This window comes from Nomascus leucogenys, chromosome 7b, assembly GCF_006542625.1.
Source record: "Nomascus leucogenys isolate Asia chromosome 7b, Asia_NLE_v1, whole genome shotgun sequence".
NCBI classification, from domain to species: domain Eukaryota; kingdom Metazoa; phylum Chordata; class Mammalia; order Primates; family Hylobatidae; genus Nomascus; species Nomascus leucogenys.
In genome coordinates this window covers 76,136,879-76,160,017 of record NC_044387.1, presented here as the reverse complement: position 1 = coordinate 76,160,017, position 23,139 = coordinate 76,136,879, and the positions used below count along the sequence as shown (strand labels likewise).

At 37.8% G+C, this 23,139-nt stretch overlaps 1 long non-coding RNA gene across 1 annotated transcript; it reads left to right on the top strand.

Annotated features, from left to right (window-relative positions):
* The first annotated feature begins 13,991 nt into the window (after positions 1-13,991).
* LOC115836046 lies at positions 13,992-21,344 on the top strand. Its single transcript, XR_004031047.1, has 3 exons — positions 13,992-14,003; positions 18,280-18,294; positions 21,204-21,344. It is a non-coding gene; the product is annotated as an uncharacterized LOC115836046 (long non-coding RNA).
* Positions 21,345-23,139: the final 1,795 nt, after the last annotated feature.

Genomic DNA, 23,139 nt, shown 5'->3' with positions numbered 1-23,139 from the left:
AATAAATAGATGCCAAATGGGAAAATGGTTCCTAATTTCATATTTTTACTTTCCATCTAAATGACCTCAGATGGATCACTTAACTTCTCTGAGCCTTAGTATTCCCATCTTTAACATAAGAACCACCTGTAGTGCACCTAAAACAATTTAGGTGTAGTGTATCTTTAACAATTACCTTCTGTAGTGCACCTAAGACACAGCGTATTGTGTGGCAGTTAGTAAGTGTTCAAAAATACAAGTTATTTTCAGGGATGGGATGATGAAAGATTTTTATTATCCATCTCAATATCCTCATGAATATTAAAAAAATATTCAAAACAAAATAGGTTCGTTGTTTTTATTATCTAGATTCATGTGAGATGTTTAAGTCACTGAGAGACAATAAGAATAGGCTATCTCTTTAAAAGAAGTATTGTAAAATCTAGCAAAACTCAAGATGTAATGATTCTAGTAAGTTTGAAAGCCACAGATTAAAAAGCTATCCCTTTTATGTCTATACTTAGAAATAAGTTACTGGGAGACAAAAGTATCATATTCGAAAATATGAAAGTAACCAGCCTCTAATTCCCATAACAAAAGTGGCCTGTCTGAGCTGAACTTTGATGCCCTTCAGACTCTAGGGATACAGAATTCTAAAGAGTTTATCATGAGAGAAGTGTTGCCATTTCTCCACGAGAGGAACTATTATCAGAAAATCATAATAAAAGAGATGAAAGTGATTTCATGCCACTTGAATCTGCACTAGTGGATGGCTGCAGAAGGTAGAGAAGAAACTGTAAGACAGGCCACCTCTCCTTTAAAGGCATAATAATTGTTTTAAAGTGAGAATAGGTAGCAATAGGCCAAAAGAGCAAGACATAAAATGCTTGCCTATTATCTCAGAAAAGAACAAGAAAATATACAAAAAATATTTTTTTAGGAAAGAAAAGTACAGAAGCCTTTATTCTGTATAATATCTCAAAGAGCTAGGATCTTAGTCACTAAAATCTAAAAGTTAATTATATATCATGCACATTTCAGGTTAATTATATTCAAAGTCTATTAATCAAGATTTTGGTAGTTACTTATTAGAAATATATAAACTAGATATAACTTCAATAATAGAAATAATTTTAGGCACGACTGTGCTTGGAAATGCTATTTTTCCCCAAGGGAGCACTTTTCTTGAGTTTTCCCGTTGTATGTTTAGCATTCTCATACTTGTTTATAGTTTTTTAATATCTCCTTCTCCCTAACTAGACTGTGAGCTCTTATTTTGGTAACCCCCAAAGCACCTGAATATGGCAGAAGCACAGCTTTTGTACACATTGACAGATGAGAAATCTTGACACTTTCAATAATATCAGTCACCATAAGTAACATTTGGAAAATTTATTAAATTTAACTTAACAAATGTTGATAGAGGGTTACCTAGGTGCACATCTCTGAATTTGTTACTACAGAGGATTAAAAAAAAAAGAAACAGATACAGAAAAAGGCATATCTTTTTCTTTTTCTTTTTTTTTTTTTTTTTTTTGAGACGGAATCTCGCTCTGTCACCTAGGCTGGAGTGCAGTGGTGTGATCTAGGCTCACTGCAACCTCCTCCTCCCGGGTTCAAGCAATTCTCCTGCCTCAGCCTCCTGAGTAGCTGGGACTATAGACGTGCGCCCCCACGACTGGCTAATTTTTGTATTTTTAATAGAGACGGGGTTTCACCATGTTGACCAAGATGCTCTTGATCTCTTGACTGATCTCTTGACATTGTGATATACCCGCCTCGGCCATCCAAGGTGCTGGGATTACAGGCATGAGCCACCACGCCCAGCCAAGGCATACCTTTTTTTACAGTCAACCCACAGTCTAATAGGTGAGAACAAATATGACATACACAATTTTTAAATAAGGTTAGTGCCATTAGAAAAATATCAACAAATTTGTGGATTCAAAGTAGGAAACTCTTATAAAGTAGTCTGAATAATGGCCACCCAAAGATAGCAGGCACTAATCCCTGGAATCTGTAAATTGTGCCTTATAAGAGGAAAGACCCTTTGCAGGTGTGATAAAATTAAATTGGGGAGATTTTTTTGGAATAAGTGAGTTCTCAATTCAATCACAAGTGTTATAAGAAAACAGGTAGAAGGAGATTACGCAGGCAGAAGAGAAGGTGATGTGAAGACCAGCAGAGAGAGATTTAAAGATTCTGGTCTTGAAGATGGGGGTAATGCTACCTGCCTAAGACATGGAATGCCAGGAGCCAACAGAAGTTGGAAAAAGCAAGGGAACTTTTTTCCACTACAGCCCCCAGAAGACAGGCAGACCAGCCTATAATTTAACTTCTGGCCTCTAGAAACATGAGAGGATAAATTTCTGTTGTTTAAGCCACCAAATGTATGGTAACTTACTACAGTAGCCACAGGAAACTAACATACCCTTTTAAGAAGCATGTGAGGGAAATAGTGAACACTTTGCAGAAAGGCACCTTTGAAATGGTATTTGAAGGGGTGATACAGAATCTTCATATGGAAATGGAGGATGAGCGGGGAGAACTGGGGGTAGAGGAGAGTGCTGAAGGGGAGTCAGTAATGAACACAACTGAGCCAGTGCTGTTGCATATACATTGTTACAATGAATTCTTGCAAAGTGGTGCTGACAGAGAAGCGGAAATCAAAGACAAATTCTGAACAGCTCTCAATGAAAGAAAGCCACGAGCTATAAGTCTCACATTTAGTGGAACATTTTCTATGTGCTGATAGAGTTCAGGGCACTCTACCCTGAAAGATGGCACCTTGGCATACTGAATATTTTAAGCTAAAGGAATTTGAAAAAATGGCAGAAGCAAGAAGGTCTCTCTGACCTTTCCCTGCCCTTCTCCCTTGAAGAAGGTTTTGAAATTTAGGAAGGATTTTCTGACCTTTCCCTGAAGCAAGTCAGAAGACCCTCTCGCATGAGGATGCAAGAGGTGCCCTTCTTATACTGGAAGGGAAAAAACATCTTTATCTCCAAAGATGAAGCGATGCAGAGAGGAATCTGAATAAACCAGCCTTGCTAACTGACCCTCAGTTTGTTACATTTAGTTCATACCCACTTTGTCCTATCATATTTCTCCATGACTCTCCATTTTACATCAAACCTACTATTAAAAAAAGTCTGTTTTAACTGTTTCTTCAGGTCTTTGTTTTCTTAGGAAACCTCCCTACAACATAAAATATACATTAAATATGTTTATGTGCATTTATCTTGTTAATCTTTTGTTATAGCAGCCTCAGCCATGAATTTAGAAGGGTAGAGAAGGTAAAACAAAAAAAAATATTTTAGCAGTTCCCTACAGTGCCAAGCACTAGTCTAAACACATTACAAGTGCTAATTTATAGGAAAATCATAAGAGTCTTGGCTACTAACAGGTAAGAAAACTGAGGCATAGAGATGTTAAAAGAAACTCAGTTGAGCGGGTGCGGTGGCTCATGCCTGTAATCCCAGCACTTTGGGAGGCTGAGGCAGGCAGATCACCTCAGGTTGGGAGTTTGATACCAGCCTGACCAACCAGGAGAAACCCCATCTGTACTAAAAATACAAAAAAAAAATTAGCCGGGCTTGGTGGTGGATGCCTGTAATCCCAGCCACTCAGGAGGCTGAGGCAGGAAAATCGCTTGAATCCTGGAGGCAGAGGTTGCGGTGAGCCGAGATTGCCCCATTGCACTCCAGCCTGGACAACAAGAGTGAAATTCCATCTCAAAAATAAAAGAAAAAAGGAATTCAGTTAAGGTGATGCAGTTATTACATAAGGGAGCTTTTGGTCTCTTCACCACAGTCTATCATTGCCTACCCCTGCCAAGAAGCTTAATTTGGTTTTAATTATGTGGAGGGAAAATGAGGATTAGGGTTATAATTATGTCTGTTTAGAGATGATAATTCTAATTATTTATTGTACTTTCAATCTAACATGCTCTCTATTAGGTCGATTGAAATAAAAATAGCCCAGCATGTGTAACTAAATTATTTTTCTTTACTGTTTTCTTTCCAATATCAGAGGTGGAGGGAGGAGTAGGTGCAAATCATTTATAATTTATTTATAATTGGAGAATGTAAAGTAAATCCATATCAAACATCATTAACCTCATCTAAGAAAAATTCTCTTCGATGTCATCTTGAACTTTATTTTCTTTAGAGAGTTTATTTTTCCAGCAAATAAACTTGACAAGGAAGTGTGTAATATTTTCTATGGAATTTGCCAACTTCAGAAATTAAATTATCAGTTTTAAAGGGGGCTTTGTTCCTATAATAACATTTTTAGGTATGTTATCAGCAAAGAACTTCTCACAGTGTCGTGGGAAATTCCAGTTTGGAGAGCAGATGATTAAAATAATTGAATCTAAATAAGGCTTGTAAGTTTTGGTTCTTGCTTTTCTGACTCCAAGTATAATTCTCCGTATTCTTTCTTTCTCACACATCTGTGATTTGAGTTTTTGACTAACAACCATGAATGAGAGTCTCAGGCTTCTTTTCAAAATTATTTGTACGATGTATTAAGAACATAAGTTAAATGTGGCAGTTCGATGCAGGCCAGCATTCACAGGTGTTTAGACTTCATGATGATCATGGTGGTTCAGAAGCTGGCTCTTACCTTTTCAGGTATAAAAACATTGTCATGCAACATAGAGGTGACAAGTCAATGGAAAACTGACATACGTCACCCAAATGTATAAAACGCTGTTGCGTAAAGACAATCCCAAATTTTACTCATATAGCTGATTTATGTATTCTTCACCTAATAAGAAACATATATAGTGAAAATGAAGTTATCATCTAAAGATTGCTTTGCAAATCTAGAATCAGCGGATACAAAAGGGCAATTTCATCAAGCTGATAAAAATCAATGCATGAGTCTTTAGTGTGGCAGCACAGGTGACTGCTAAGCAAACTAGAATACTTCTCATAGACAGGGTCAAAGACACAATAACCAATTCTTACCAAGAAATGCTTCTTTTATATCATCCTTGGAAGATGGCATGACATAGGGTCAAGAGCACAGACTTTAGAGTCAAATTCTGCTACTACTGTATGATCTTGATTATAATCTCTAAATTTCAACTTCCTCACCTAAAATGGGGACAATAATACCTTCTTCACAGAGTTTTGAGAATATTAAATTCAACAACAAAACCAGAAATGCTTAGTCTAGTGCCAACATAACAAAGTGGTTTTCTTCCTTTTTTTGCAGAACATTGTTTGTGACAGTGGTACTGGATTCATTCCATTCATAAGGTAGAGACTCTATTCCCTTATTTTTTCTATTTCCACATCTAAATCAGCCATAGAGTTATAAATCAGAGTTCACTGTGGAATAGTCCATTGATTAGCCTCATATAATAATTATTATTTCTTAGTAGCTTTTCTTGTAGAAAGCAACTGTCTCTTGGAGATCTTAGAATTCCATATAATAACCTTCAACATAACAGTTAAGTTGATTAGATAATACTTACCTCTTACTGACTTTTGATTCCCATCTACAATTTCCTCATCTTTGTTCATGTACATAAAGAGCAAATGTAAATGACACATATAAATTAAGTATCAGATAATCTATACAACAATGGGAAAACAAAGGATGTAGCTTTAAGCATGCTTACAATTACAGCTATTTTTCCTAAGGAACAGTTAATGGAATCATTTAGTACAGACAACTGTTAACAAAGCCTTGCCATTTGATGCCATAAATTATGAAATTCAAATATATACCATTGGAAGTGGAAATACATTTTCTTTGCTTAATTAACTGCACTCACAAGCTTTTTTGAGAAAAATTTAAGAAGAGTAGTTGAGTGTGTGTTTGAAATCTGGACTTTAGGGTCATCTCTGGCTCATCTGCCTAATGGTATATGTCCTTGAAAAGTTACAATACCTCAGAGTCTTAGCTTCTGCATCAATAAAGCTGAACTATTGGGCTTATTTTGAGGATGAAATTCTATCATATATAATTTACATAGCATAGCAACTGCCACAGAAATGCTCAATAGCCACTCAGTTACTTTTATCAATTGTAGTAATTTGTTAATGTTACGATGTTAGCCCCAAAGCATACATACCTACCTACATATATACAGATATATGTTCATAAATATACTTTTCGACACAAAAACCATTAAGCCACCGCAGCACAAATGTGAAAAGACTCTCACACAAATCATTAAGTACGTAATATTTAGTTTGGCACATAGCTAAAACTACAAAAAATATCCCACCCCACACTCTACCGATGAAGGGGAGGGGGTCAAGAGAATTCATGTCAACATAATTACCAATATGTGTTACCATCCATCAGGATCAACATACAACCCTGTGGCTATTGGCAAGAAAAGCAACACGCAAAAGTCAGCTAGTGGCAAAGACATGTCACTTTCTATTATTACTAAGATAACAAAATAGAATATTTCTCTGAGAGTAAAGTACTTTCCCAGTTTAAACTTAGCACCACGTTTCTTATGATTATGAGGTTTTGCACTCTAACAATTTTAACTCAGATACATTGATTTTGCATCATAAGCAGTAGGTTAGCTAAGAAAGCCAAGAGGAAAATTTTCAAATATATGTGTGTATTCCCTCTGGTGCTTTGCCCCCTCCTAAGAGCAAAGTGGAGCCAAATGAAACCCATAAGATGTGAAAAGTGAAAATATGTTATCACTATTTCAAGTCCAAGAACTTAGGCTGTTTTCATAAGACAAACCAGCATGTCAGGATGGAATTCACTGCTGTCTTATGGAAGATCTGTTAAGCAGATAAACGTTAGTCTAAGACAGCTCTTAAAGACTGTAAAGAGAGTAGTAAAATACACTGGTAACACCATTATATCTTAAATCAAGTTTCACGCACTGGAAGTCAATCATTAAGGCAGGCTTTTCTTTTTTGCCTCTTTGATACTGAATTTCCATACTATGTGCCAAAGCATTATTTCCACACTGCATATAACACAATGTAATGTGACTTACAGGCCAAAATTATTAGCTACATTCACACATGACATTTTAGCAGAGATCTCGCTCATCATTACTTATGTATTTTGCTACCTTATTCTTCATCTACAAAGCTCTGTGAGCCTCAACCCTGGATTGATGCAATCAGATGACTGTTCTGCCAATGGATCCCAACCATCCTGCCAAGGGTAGAAGAAAATCACACAGGAGAGGAGGTAGTTGCCCCTGCAAAGGCTTGGTATCCAACTCCACCTGGGTCCCTCGTGCAACCTAGCAATTCCCTTTAGGTCCTAGTCAGTGTGCTTTCCCACTACTCTCAGGGCATTTCTCCAAACTTTGTCCTTAAGGTCAAAATCCGCTACTACATTGCCTTCCCTCTCATAGCAAATGGTTTCATTTTCTATATAACAGAGAAGATAAACCATCAAAGGGGGGCTTGCTCCGTAGTCTGCATAAACTTACAGTTCCTTCTTTCTTCTCTCTCAGCAGAGGAAGAGGCAGCACTACCTGCCCAAGTTTCATCTATTCACCTTTCTCCTCCCATGAGTTTAGGGATTCACTCCATCATGTGTCATCTCTCCCTCCATATCTTTAAAATTTTCTCTTATTTTTATAGTATTATCATGATAATGGGTTCTCAATCGAAAGCCAAAAAAAAAAAAATGTCCATCATCTTTCTTGATGCAATGTCCCTCTGTAGTTATTGCCCAATTGTTAGTTGCTTAAAAGGGGTATCTGTACTTTTGGTTTCCATTTCCACCCATTCATTGCTCAATACATTGCAATCAGGCTTTGTCACCAGCATTTCTTTCCAATTGCCCTTTATAAAGTCAACAATAACCTCCTTGATGTATTATCTAATGCATTATTCTTAGTCCTTATCTTAATTTCTCTGTGGAATTTTGGATCTTGAGCTTCTCTCTTCAGTTTTGTTGATCACTACCATGCTATTTTGTTCTCCTTCTAACCTCCTTGTTCACTTCTTCTCACTCTCTGATGTTATCTCTCTTTATTCTGTTTATCTTAAAATTTTTATTTCCCGTCATCAGTCTGAGGACCTGTACCATCTCATCACCTAGTTTTTATTGCTTCATACAGAAATGACAGTGCAAAATTGTCAACATCCCAGACCTCCTGCCTGAACTCCAAATAGAATGATTTTTTAGACATATCCTCCTTGGTTCCTCAGTGATTTACAGCCAAATCAAAGTCAACATGCTTAATATAGAACATTTTTACTGTTCCTCCTAACGATGCCTTTTCTCTAAATTGCCTACACAGTATCTAGCCAATTACTGAAGCCAGAGGCTTGTAAGTCATTCTAGATTTCTTCTTATTCATCCACCACACCCAATCAATCACCAGCTCTTACAGCTTTACCTACTAAAGGTCTTGGATTTGTGAATTTCCCACTTATCCCAATTGCCATTGCCTTTTTACTTGGCATATATAGGCAACCTTATCTCAGAATTAAAAAGAAGTAAAGGAAAAAAATTAGGAAAGAAAAAAGGGAAGGAAGGAAGGAAGGAGGGAGGGAGGGAAAGGCAGGCTAGATATAACTCTCTAATCATCTTCCTTGGTCCGAGCCCTCACCATCTCAAATATGGATTATCTACAGTAGCCTCCTAAATGACTCCTTCCATCCTTATCCTTCCTGTCAAAGATATAGCTCTCAAATATAAATCGGATTATAATACAACCCAGATTACAATCCTTCAATTTATTACCAATTTAGGATTGCTCAAACTACTTTAACAATTAGACCCAGCTGTCATGACCCAAGCACTGGTAATGTCATCTTTTACATGTAGTGTTACACTGGCAGCAGTCAGGCTGATTGAGGCTCTGGCATCTTCAACACATGACAGCCAAGCTTATTCAGAATATTGCCATCCAAATGAGACAGAAGATGACCCCCATAGGAGAGGCACCTATCACTGCCACTTTTCATTCCTGGAACTCAGTCATATGGCTACATCCTGTTCCGAGTGAGGCTGAAATACAGTCAAGCTATGACCCAAGAAGAAAAAAGATTCGGGTTGTATACTATCAGCTTCTGCCTTATTTCCCCACAGATGCAACATAAATTCAAATTTCTTCTGTTAACACACTACATCTGTCTACTCTCTGTCATCTAGCATCAACTCCTCCACACTAATCCATGCAACCTATGTTTTAGATATAACTAGCTTGCTTTCCTTAGCCTCTACATGTTCCATCATGGCATCACCTGGGGTGTTTCCCTCTGCTTAAGTCACCATTTTCTCTACTCCCCCTTTCTTCCTTTAGCTAAATCCTTCACTTTCATAATCTACTTCAGGCTACACTCTACAACACCCAGTTGGATATAGGTGGCCTTCACTTGTGTTCCCACAGCACCCTGCAAGAGCACTGAACAAAATGATATATAGATATAGACTTATGTGTCCATTTTCTCCATCAACTGTATATCAGTCAATTGTATTCCAATGAATACAATGGAATGTATTTATCAGGGTGATTATGTAAGATAATGTTTCTATCAGTACATTCAAAATTATCCCCATGTTTATTCTAAAACTAATTAAATTAGGGCCATTTTTATAGCAAAAAAAGAATTCAATATTAAAGACAAATTTTCCCTTACTTAACATTTTAGATATTTGTATTTGTCAATTAGGTATTTTGGAAATTATGCTCTGACAGTCTCTGTGAAAATGCAGATTCTTGAACTTTACTTTTTACCAGTTTTATAGAAATTAATGACTGACAGCCCATGTGCTATTGACTGATCAGGTGTATCATAGGCAGCACAAATATATACACATACGTACATGCAAGTGTATAAACACTTGTGATCATGAGTATTTTATTTTTATGTCTGCATAAACAAATGAGACAAATCACAAGTTATTTTGGGGAGCTGCAATTTGATAGTCCTCATGTATGTACAAAGAAAGCTTGGATTAGAATTTAAGTAAAATTTGCTATGTAGACACTCTTTAGTTTAATTAGATCCCATTTGTCAATTTTAGTTTCTGTTGCAATTACTTTTGGCATTTTTGTCGTGAAGTCTTTATTCATGCCTATGTCCTGAATGGTATTACCTAGGTTTTCTTCTAGGGTTTTTATGGTTTGGGGTTTTACATTAAAATCTTTAGTCCATCTTGAGTTAATTTTTGTGTAAGGTGTAAGGAGGGGTCCAGTTTTAGTTTTCTGCATATGACTAGCTAGTTTTCCCAGCACCATTTACTGAATAGGAGATCCTTTCCCCATTGCTTGTTTTTGTCATGTTTCTCAAAGATCAGATGGTTGTAGACGTGTGGTGTTATTTCGGAGGTCTCTGTTTTGCTCCATTGGTCTATATATGTGTTTTGGTACCAGTACCATGCTGTTTTGGTTACTGTAGCCTTGTAGTATAGTTTGAAGTCAGGTAGTGTAATGCTACAGCTTTGTTCTTTCTGCTTAGGATTGTCTTGGCTATACAGCGCCTTCTTTGATTCCATATGAAATTTAAAATCGTTTTTTCTATTTCTGTGAAGAATGTCAATGGTAGTTTGATAGGAATAGCATTGAATCTATAAATTACTTTGGGCAGTATGGCCATTTTCACAATATTGATTCTTCTATCTGTAAGGATGGGCCAATAGGTGCAGCAAACCACCGTGGCACACATATAGCTATGTAACAAGTCTACACGTTCTGCACATGTATCTCATTTTTTTTAGAGGAAATTTTTTAAAGAGAATTTAAATAAAATTAATTTAAACATAGTTTTTTTTCTTGATTCAATATAAGTCAAAGAAATCTAGGTGAATTTTAAATACCTACCTTTATTAATTTAAGAGTTAATAAGATTTAAATAAAAAGAAATCATTTACTGAGTTTGGGAAAACAAAACACTTTGCTGAAATAATCATATTTTATTAGAAGCATAGTAAAGTATTAAATTCAGATGACCTGAATTCAATTTCCTTCCTTACCATTTACTAAATGTGTGACACTGGGAAAATTAGTTTGCATCCATGATCCTGCACGATTTCAAATACTAAATGGAGATTTAGCTCATGGTTAAGATATCAACGCTATAAAGAGACTTTCTTTAAAAAAATCATTTTTAAAAAGTTAGCTTTTCAATGACATAACAAGCTTTTGTGGCAAGCTAGTGTTGAGTCCTGGACCAGGTTATACTCGAACTTTAGAGGGTCATTCTAGCATTTTACGTGTGAATAATCTCCTTCTTAACAAAATGAGATCTCTACGTGGGCCATTATATGTCAGTGTGCCTGCAGATTTTCATATATAGAAATATGCACACACCCACACACACAAACACGTACGCACATCCCCTGGCGTGAAGAAGTCAGTGGAGGGAGGGGTTCAGCCTGGCCGGGAAGAGTATTTTATTACTGTTAACGTTTATGATTACCAGCACGTAGTGGTAATAAAAGTCACCCTGGCTTTTATTTGTTTTATTATTGTTTATAATTCTCTAATGACAGCATATCCTGAAATAGCCTGCATCCAGGGTGTACAGATCTCACTGTCCCGACCATTGATTACTCCACTGTAAATATGTGTATTTATTCACCAATAAGCAGTATTATCGAAACACAATTAGAACACTTTTTTCTTTATTTTCTCACACCAAAGCACCACTATAAAAAAAAGGTCTCAGTGAGGCAAGGCAGCTATTTACATCAGGCTATCCAAAACTCGACAATATACATCTTATATACTTTTTTTTTTTTTTTTTTATGACTAGAGTCTCGCACTGTCACGCGGGCTGGAGTGCAGTGGCGTGATCTTGGCTCACTACAACCTCTGCCTCCCAGATTCAAGCGATTCTCCTGCCTCAGCCTCCCGAGTAACTGGGATTACAGGTGCGTGCCACCATACCCGGCTAATTTTTTGTATTTTTAGTAGAGACGGGGTTTCACTGTGTTAGCCAGGATGGCCTTGATCTCCTGACCTCATGATCCGCCTGCCTCGTCTGACCAAAGTGCTGGGATTACAGGTGTGAGCCACCGCGCCCAGCCTTATGTACCTTCTAATACTTATCAAAGAAAGTTGTCTGCTGATTAAGGGCTCAGTTTAAAAAATTTAAAAAGAAAAATACACTTGGCAAATAGTGCATTCCTGTTAGCTCCCTCCAGCAACACAGGTAAACCCCTGGTAATCTTAATATCATTCTCCCTTTCCATAAAAACTGTGGAAGGCTCTACCTGAGAAATGTCTGTTTTTCATTTCTTTTCAGAATTTTGTTTAATGTTTGGATGACAACAAATACTGGTTCTGTTTTCATGCTTCTCATCATCATAGGCAGTATTTCCTACTAAGTCTGCTTTCAATGGAAGCAATCAAGAGTTAGGGCTGAGCTTTCCTGTCTGTTTTGCACATATGCTTCTCTCTCTCTCCTGGGGAGAGGTTAAGGCCGTTGATCTCTATCCTTCCTCAGCAGGATCACCTTTTATCTACTCTGCTTCCCCAGGAGGACAGGGCACTAGAGTGGCTGCCTTCTCTGTTACTGATAAATTAATTAACAACCTGGGAGACTTAAATGATTTGGAAGGATCTTAAAATCCTCTCACTTGACGCTTTCACAAAATAGAATATGTTTATTCATTTTACAAGACCTATATTTTTAGATCAATGACCTTTGGATGTATGATTCATTCTGATTTCATTTTTTCCCAGCGGGTGCAGTTTCACATAAGCCTATTTAAAAACAATAAAGCAAGTAGTGTTTTAAATGGAATATAATCTATTCTACACCTGTTTCCTTAGACTATTTTGATAGAAGTGAGTGGTTTCTATGATAAATTGTACTTTTACTATGCAATATACAACTAAAATATTTATATATTTCCCATGATTTTTTAATGTCATTTTCAGGGAAAGAGCCATACATAAAAACCAAGATATTTTTAGTTGAAATGACAGAATATTTTCTAAGCATAATTTAGCTGAGCAAGAATGTATTTTTTAGAGTTTTTCTCGGTTTTCTTGTCTTCTTAGGTAATGAAAAATGCATCTGGATAGAAATAACTCCTGTAGATAAAAATTGTGTAACACAATCTGCTTACACGATTTTGTCCATTTTGGTCGCCAGAATCTTGATTGTAATGATCAAGAGTTTCCAATAGATCTTGATATCTCTATGTAACCATAGAAAATAATATTTACCTAGAGATAAGATCAGGACATAAAAACTGTCTCTTGAGGAGGACTGCATTTGCAATCTAGAAAGACAATTATAAAGTTTACTGTAAATATTTTCTAATGATACACTATGACCATATTTCCCCCTTTGTTCTCACTCAGTGTCCTCTTACATTACTTTATGTATAAAAAACAAACAATCCTTTCCTACCATCTCCACTTTGTAACTGGAATATTCACTTGTTTCTCCCATCAATGGATGAAATTTCCAATCAGGTACCATAAATTTCAGAATCGCTCTTGGATTGAGTGACCATATAAATTATCATCCAAATCATCTCATTGTTGAAAGTGAAAGGATGGCTATTTATTATCTATACAAGGGCATCAGGTGAAATCAAAGTTGGCCTATGCAAATCAGAGTATATAGTCACACTATTTTTAGATGATCTAAAAGTCCAATCTAGTTTATCCACCACAATAACAAGCCTTCAGCTCTTGTCTAATTACTCTTCTCTCCAGCACCAACTCAAACCTGCTGCAAGAGTGAAAGCCTACATACAAAAAGATGGCAAAGTGGGCTTTTTTTTCTTGCCTTACCTCCTTCCCTAATTATGTGATAGTGCTTTGGTATATTCCAACATGGTATGTAGAAGAGAGATAAGAAAGATAAGAGAGAAACATGTCTCACCTGATGGATACAGTTGTCAAGTGGTATTGGCCATTAGACATGTTGTCCAAAGTGGACTCAGATTCCACACTGAGGACATAAGAATGCACTTCTAGTGTGGCAGGCCATGCCTCTACTCTATAAGGGCATTTACAGTTCTCCATTCAACACTTGAGCTTCTGGGGATTCTTTCCTCTGTGATATTTATCACATCTCCAGATAGTCCTCTCGGGTAGAATCCCTGTCCAAACAACCCCAGGCTACCTCTCTTCCATAAACCCCACCATTGGTCCATGGCAAAGACCCATGCCATGAATCGAAGTGTGGCTTGCTCTCCGTACCACATCCCCTTGATCTTTCTGCTATAGACAGCCTCCTACCTTAGATTTCTCCTAGCAAGAATAGCCTCAGCCTGGATCTCCCCAGCCTTACGAAACACATGCTAAACCCTCTAGGGAATGTTCCTGAAGCCTTTCTTTGTCACTTGGTACAAGTGAGAGTGAAGCTCTCCACCATCTTCCTCTATGGGGAGGGGTGGTGGTGAGTCAGGGAAAGTCAAAGGCACATCAGCACCTCACTCCAAAACGATCCCCACCAAAATCACTGGCCTCTTTAGCTCTCTTGTAAAGGTTGGAGGTGAGTGATTGGCTAATGAAAATTTGCTTTTACTGTTTCGTAGTCTGTCTTGTATCAGTGAACCAGCACCTTGCTTTGTGCTCTGGAAGTGCTTGCCATTGATTGTTTACTTATTCTTGGCTTTTAGGGCCTCTGGAAAAACACCCAAGAATCAGGGACAAGCTTATTAAACATTGTGTTACACATGAAAATGAAATGTGTAAATTAATGTATATATAGTGTCTAGTTCAATTACTGGCATATGGTAGGTGCCCAACAAATGATAGCTTAAAACCCAAAAATGGCCAGGCATGGTCACTCACATCTGTAATCCCAGCACTTTGGGAGGCTGAGGTGGGTGGACCACCTGAGGTCAGGAGTTCAAGACCAGCCTGCCCAACATGGTGAAACCCTATTACTACTAAAAATACAAAAATTAGTCGGGCATGTTGGTGGGTGCCTGTAATCCCAGCTACTCAGGAGGCTGAGGCAGGAGAATCATTTGACCCCAGGAGGAGGAGTTTGCAGTGAGCCGAGGTCAAGCCATTGCACTCCAGCCAGGGCGACTGAGCGAAACTCTGTCTCAAAAAAGAAAAAAAAAAACACACACACACAGAAATGAAGAGCCACTAAGGGACTCAGTGATCTGGCAACTTTAAATCTAATTTTCTAGGCTCCAGATTGCTCGTCTCGTGACCATTGCTCTAAGGTAACTACTTCCGGCTTGAGAACTCTTAGTATGGAGTTTAAGGAGTTGTTTATGTTTTGTGCAAAGGGCAGTCTCTAAGTAATTTCTCTTTATCCAGTGATTTCTGTGGAAATTATATTCTGAAAATATCAGGTTAGGTAATATTGTACTACTCCTGATCCCTACTGAATCCTTTTTATATCTGTGTTCTCTGAAAGCAATGTTTTATCAATAGCAGTAGTTTTGAACTTTGAGACTCAGAGTGTTTTGTGAGAAGTTAATGAAAGTTATAAACCTTTTCAGTAGAAAATGCACATTCACACACATATTTTGACTATAATTTCAAGAGGTCCTGTGTTCCTTGAAGCCCAATATTTGGAGAGTCCAAGTTGCAGACTCCCCAGTTCCCCAAGAACAGTCTCTGCATTGAGATGGTGTGAGAGGAGAGGATGGAGGTGTTCATGATTATTCCACAGCCTTTTGGAGGGAAGATAATTTTTTTGCCTGGAATCCAAACCTAACAATGATTCCCCCTTGAGTAAGCATATGCTCTCTGTGAAACTGTTGCTTGTCTTGTTAAAACCATTGTCTGATCTTTCCTTCTTCCCTTCTTCCTGGACACTACTACTGCCACTATTATCACCCCGCTTCATTTTACGCAAAGTCTAGAAGCATAAAGGGAGTCCTGGTGTTTATTCACTTCTTGCCTAATGATTTCACTTCAGCAAGAACATATATACATCAACATATATGTACACATGATTGATTTCCCCTCAGTAACTTACCGTTTTCTTCAATATCATCAATGTCCATCCAAGCAGAGATATTGCAATGTCCATAGATATTTATCCTATTGGCTCATAAAGAGCTGTAAACACCAACATGTGGAGCTGCAAAGCAGCTCATTTTACCTAAACGATTGCATTAAGGAAGATTGACAGCCACAAAGAAGAGGTGGACATGGGTGGGGCTAGAGAGGGAAGAAACACATGCCATGGTTCTTTAGGCTAAAGACTGTGAATGGTATTCATATGTGTCTCTGCTATAGCAATGGTGATACTTAAGTCGTTGTTCCCCCTCCTTTTGGGACCTGTTTGGGACTGCTATAATAGCTTTCAAACAGTGAATAAAAATATTACAGACCATCAAACTTTCCTCAGAGGACTTCTTTTTTATGTCAAAGACCTTCAGTGAATGTGTTGTCTTGCTTTTCTGAAGAAAATAGTTTTACAGATGGAATTATATCCTCTTACAATTGTGTCCTGAGTAGAGTACAGCTCTATACATGTATATGTATATATTTCTATCCTCTGGCTTTTAATATCTTCCGACCAACTTTAGGGCAAAGACGGTAGTGAGAATATTGATAGGGCTAGACCTTGGTAAATTATAAAATAAATGCACTGAATTCAGTCTTCTTTACTCTTCCTGATCCAAGATACCTCTTCTAACTAAGCCTTGATATAGTCAAAGTATTAAGATAATTCCCCAAAACACGAACTAAAAAGCTAACCAAGCAGTCTGACAAGCTTGATTCCTAGCCATGGGGGCCTCTGAATTTTATTTGACTGTCAGCTCCTTGAGAGCAGAGACTATGTCTTTTTAAAAAAATCTATATTTGATCTGTAGTGCCTATAACAGTAATTACCCCAAAGCAAGTGGACAGTAAATACTTGAATGAATGAAAAAGGATAAAAATTTTATAATTCATTTTAATGTTGTATTTATCTTCAAGTTTATTGATGTGTTTAAGAGTTCTGAAGGCCCTAAACAATAATTTCACTGATTGAAAGAGCATAGTCTTGGACACAACCACCCAATAGGCTGGATGCATCATTTTCTGGTCCTTGTAGAAATTACACACCTTCAGGCTGCGCGTGGTGGCTCACACCTGTAATCCCAGCACTTTGGGAGGCCAAGGCAGGTGGATCACTTGAGCTCAGGAGTTCGAGCCCAGCCTGGGCAACATGGTGAAACCCCATCTCTACCAAAAATACAAAAAATTAGCCAGGCATGGTGCTGTGTGCCTGTAGTCCCAGCTACTCAGGAGGCTGAGGTAGGAGGATCACTTGAGCCTGGGAGATGGAGGTTGTAGTGAGCTGGGGTTGAGCCACTACTGCACTCCGGCCTGGGTGACAAAGTAAGACTTTGTCTCCAAAAAAAGGAAAATGAAACTATACACCTTCATTAATATTAAATATAGACATACATAATTATTGATGAAGAAAGACAGAAAGAGAAGCATAAATAACTGGTACTCAAAGCATCTCTATAACTCTATCTTTAGTGAAAACTCTGAGGGAGACTGCCTTATAAAACGGTACATTTGTCATCTGGATAACTGATCCTTCTACAATGGGGTCCAGTTGCAATAGCCTTATACTGAACTCCGCTAATGGGAAAAAGTGTTACTGCCCCATTTCAATGTATGAGAAACCCACCACAGATATCAGAGCTCTGAAGAGAGAATTTCTGTAGAGAACAGAGTGAGCCTCTTGATCACTAAAAATAACCAAGGATATTTATCAAAAAATAAATTTTGGCCATATAAGTAGTATAAATAATCTCAGAGAAAATGTGTTGGTCTTCATCCTAAGATAATATTGAGTTTCTATGGGTATTTATGTGTTGGCAAAGGAAGGTAGGAGGAGTGCCAGTTTTTTTTATATACTTGTGCCCACAATAGCACCAAGTGATTTATCAGATGCAGTATAATAATAAGATCACTAGACTACCTGAAGGTGCAGGGATGCTTTTTTTCGACTATTCAAAATAACTGGTTTTTGAGAACATATGGTGAAACACTGGCAATTTTCCAGTATACACACTGCACACTCACACATGCACACACATGCCCACAAGACATTGGGATTTTTAATTTTCAAAGTAAACTTATCTTCTGAGTTAAATTATTTGATAGTCAATACCAATAAAACCAAATGTTTGATTGTCAAATGTGCATATCATTTAGTGTTGCATCCTCAACATTTGCCTAATGGTTACACTCAGTCGCATGTGCACAGAGCTTTTACTATGGTCATATAAACACTGGGAGATATATTTCTGAGTTTGTTTCTAGTTATAGCATTAGATGCATTCTAATTTTTCTCACTTTTCAAATTTACTTTATGATCAATTACATGACTGTGAGAATTTGCTCCAGGTTAGAAATCCAATTTGTGACCATAAGACAACAAAATTGGTTTGTATAGAAAGAAATCTTCAACTAAAGTATTATCCCTATTTTAACTAAATGAGTTTATTTTCAACATACTATTCTCAATGATAAAAATTGCGTAATTTTTCAAGAATAACGCATATGCTTTATGTGATATAGCTTCTGCAGAGGATTTATATTTTAGTCTTTATTGTGTCATGGAAGAAAAATAAGAAAGGAAATGGAAAAGTTAAGAGTCAAGGTATCCCAGCACTTTGGGAGGCCAAGGCGGGAAGCTCACAAGGTCAGGAGATCAAGACCATCCTGGCTAACATGGTGAAACCCCATCTCTACTAAAAATACAAAAAATTAGCCAGGTGTGGTGGCATGCACCGGTACTCCCCCAGCTACTCGGGAGGCTGAAGTAGGAGAATCACTTGAACCCGGGAGGCAGAGGTTGCAGTGAGCCAAGACTGCACCACTGCATTCTGGCCTGGGTGACAGAGTGAGACTCCGTCTCAAAAAAAAATAAAAAAATAAAAAGAGAGTCAAGGTAAAAGTTGTATAAGTTAATCAAACATGTGAACTCACAGTGGCCCCCACAGCTTGCACAGTTTGCAGGCCTGAACATACATAGATACACATGAATATGTTGAGCAACTTTACCGTCTTCACCATCTGGGGTACCTCTTCTGCTTCTATATTTGATCAGCAAAGGTCATCCTGTACTTACTCATCATTTCAAGTTAACAGTAGCTCTGGAATTTATGCTGTACTGCAGTAATTGTGTGTAATTCTAACCACCAGGAATCATGTGAAAGAAGAAGTCATTTAATTGCAATGAGATTAAGGTCAACACCATCATAAAGTCAGAAAGCAATAATGCAATTTTAAAACAAAAGCTATTTCAAGGCATACAGTACAAAAGGAAGAGGCAGTGGGTCAGCAAAACTGGGTTCCCATTGAGATGTGCCAACTTTGTCATGTGACTTTACAGGAAGCACATAGCCTTTCTGGATTGCAGTTCCTATATTTACAAAACAAATGAGGTGGAGTGGGTATCTGCTGAGTCTCTTTCCGGTTCTAGCTTTTCTGTTCTCATTCTGGAAGCTACAAGAAGGACAGGCAAATCGGGTATTTATCACAGATCATTGGCATTCCTGAGGTTTAGTTCAAGGGAAAAGGGATTCCTCCCACAGTCATTTTATGCTTCAGCACAAAATGCAGAAAAAAAAATGCTTCAGATAAATATGAACATCTTCATTAATAAAATCTACTTCCCTCATGTCCTTGGTCATGATGCTTGAGAGACCCACCAAATCCTCTACTTTGGTTCAAAAAAAGGAAAGAAGGCTGTAAAATACAAGTGTTACCTGGGACAATAGACATACTAGATCAATGTCTCTTACAAGTTTTGATTAATTTTTGACAATTTTACACTCTTAAAAATTACTATGTATCCACACAAAAACTTGCACATGGATGTTTTTAGTAGCTTTATTTATAATTTTTGTGAAAACATCAAAGCAACCAAGATGTCTTTTAGTAGGTAAACAGATGCCTTTTCATTAGCTCTTAGTAGGATTACACATGCAAGCATCCCCACCCCAGTGAAAATGCCCTCTAGATCACCGGATCAAAAGGAGCAGGTATCAAGCATGCACGAATGCAGCTCAAAACACTTTGCTCAACCATACCCCCACGGGAAACAGCAGTGATAAATCCTCAGTAATAAACGAAAGTTTGACCAAGCCATACTAATATTTAGGGTTGGTTAATTTTGTGCCAGCCACTGCAGCCATAAGATTAACTCAAGCTAATAGAACTTGGCGTAAAGAGTGTTTAAGGTCTACCCTCAATAAAGCTAAGCTCCATCTAAGCTGTAAAAAACTCCAGCTGAAATAAAATATACTACGAAAGTGGCTTTAATATCCTGAAGACACAATAGCTAAAATCCAAACTTGGATTAGATACCCCACTATGCTTAGCCCTAAACTCTAATAGTTATATTAACAAAACCATTCACCAGAGTATTACAAGCAACAGCTTAAAACTCAAAGGACTTGGCGGTGCTTTATATCCCTCTAGAGGAGCCTGTTCTATAATCGATAAACCCTAATGCTCCTCACCGCCTCTTGCCCCTAGCCTATATACCTCCATCTTCAGCAAACCCTGAAAAGGTCACAAAGTAAGCACAAGTACACAATAAAAACGTTAGGTCAAGGTGTAGCCCATGAGGTGGCACGAAATGGGCTACATTTTCTATGTCCAGAAAATCTCACAACAACCTTTATGAAATCTAAGGGCTCAAGGAGGATTTAGCAGTAAACCAAGAGCAGAGTGCTTGGTTGAATAAGGCCATGAAGCATGCACACACCGCCCGTCACCCTCCTCAAATATTACTCTAGAAATCACTATTACTAATAGTTTTCTATGCACATATAGAGGAGATAAGTTGTAACATGGTAAGCATACTGGGAAGTGCACTTGGACAAACCAAAGTGTAGCTTAAACCAAAGCATCCGGCTTACACTTGGAACATTTCACTGTGACCTGATCACTTTGAGCTAACTCTAGCCCCAAACCTCGCTAAAAATATTATTAAACTATCTTAACCAAACGATTTACCTTAGAAAAAAGTTTAGGTGATAGAAATTTTTACCCTGGTGCAATAGACATAGTACCGTAAGGGAAAGATGAAAGAACTATATCAAGCACTAAAAAGCAAAGACAAGCCCGTATACTTTCTACATAATGTATCAACTAGAAATACTTTACACAGAGAACTATAGCCAAGTCCCCCAAAACCAGACGAGCTACCCAAGAATAGCTGAAAGAGCACACTCACCTATGTGGCAAAATAGTGGGAAGATTCATGAGTAGCGGTGACAAGCCTACCAAGCCTGGTGATAGCTGGTTGTCCAAGATAGAATCTTAGTTCAACTTTAAGCTTACCCACAGAATTACTTAATTTCCCAGTAAGTTTAACTGTCAGTCTAAAGAGGGACAGCTCTTTAGACCCTAGGAAACAACCTTACTACAGAGAGTAAAAAATATTACCACCATAGTTGGCCCAAAAGCAACCACCAATTAAGAAAGCATTTATGCTCAACATCTAACTATCTTAAATTCTAATCACTCTACTGAACTCCTAACATCACATTGGACTAATCTATTACTTAATAGAAGCAATGATGTTAATATAAGTAACATGAAGACATTCTCCATTGCATAAGCTTACATCAGAACAGAATAACCCACTGACAGTTAACAGCCTAATATTAACAAATGATATAATAAGCACCCTATTATTTACACTGTTAACAAAGGCATGCTCTAAGGAAAGTTTACAAAAAGTAAAAGGAACTCAGCAAATCTTACCCCACCTGTTTACCAAAAACATCACCTCTAGCATTACCAGTATGAGAGGCACTGCCTGCCCAGTGACATATGTTCAACAGCCACGGTATCCTGACCGTGCAAAGGTAGCATAATCACTTGTTCCCTAAATAGGGACTTGTATGAATTGCTACGTGAGGGTTCAGCTGTCTCTTACTTTTAATCAGTGAAATTGACCTATCTGTGAAGAGGTGGATATAAAAAAATAAGACGAGAAGACCCTATGGAGCTTTAATTCATTAATACAAATAAAAACTCAAACAAGCCTACAGGCCCTAGCCTACTATCCCTGCATTAAAAATGTTGGTTGGGGTGACCCCGGAGCATAATTCAACCTCCAAACAACCTAAACTAAGACCGCACTAGTCTAAGCGAGTTAACATACATTGACTCAATTAATTTGATCAAAGGAGTAAGTTATCCTAGGGATAACAGCACAATCCTATTCTAGAGTCCACATCAACAATAGGGTTTACAACCTCGATGTTGGATCAGGACATCCTAATGGTGTAGCTGCTATTAAGGGTTTGTTTGTTCAATTATTAAAGTCCTACCTGATCTGAGGTCAGACTGGAGTAATCCAGGTTGGTTTCTATCTATTTAACATTTCTCCTAGTACAAAAGGACAAAATAGGGCCCACTTCATAAAGCATCCTTGCCTCATAAATGATGCTATCTCAATCTAACAAACCATCACACACCCTACCCAGGAACAGGGTTTGTTAAGATGGCAGAGCCTGGTAATTGCATAAAACTTAAAATTTTATAATCAGAGGTTCAACTCCTCTTCTTAACAATATGCCCATAATTAAACTTCTCCTACTTATTATCCCCACTCTTATTGCTATAGCGTTCCTTACACTCATCAAATGAAAAATCTTAGGCTATACACAACTATGCAAAGGACCCAAAATTGTAGGTCCCTATGGGCTGCTTCAACCATTCACTGATGGAATAAAACTTTTCACCAAAGAACCCTTATGGCCCTCAATATCTACTATTACCCTTTATATTATTGCTTCAACACCAGCCCTTTCCATTGCTCTCCTCTTATGAACTCCCCTCCCTATACCAGATTGTCTAATTAATTTTAATATAGGCCTCCTATTTATATTAGCAACATCAAGCCTAGCCGTCTATTCTATGATCAGAATGAGCATCTAGTTCAAAATATGCACTAATCAGTGCGTTACAAGCTGTGGCCCAGACAATTTCAAATAAGGTCACCCTAGCCATTATCCTGCTATCAGTTCTACTGATAAGCGGCTCATTTAACTTATACACACTCATCACAATGCAAGAATTCCTCTGACTGCTCCTACCATTGTGGCCCCTAGCCATAATATGATTCATCTCCACACTAGCAGAAACTAACCGAGCACCTTTTGATCTAGCAGGAGAGTCAGAGTGAGTCTCAGGCTTCAACATCGAATATGCCACAGGGTCATTTGCCCTCCTCTTTATAGCAGAATATATGAATATTATCATAATAAATGCCCTAACTACTACTATTTTCCTAG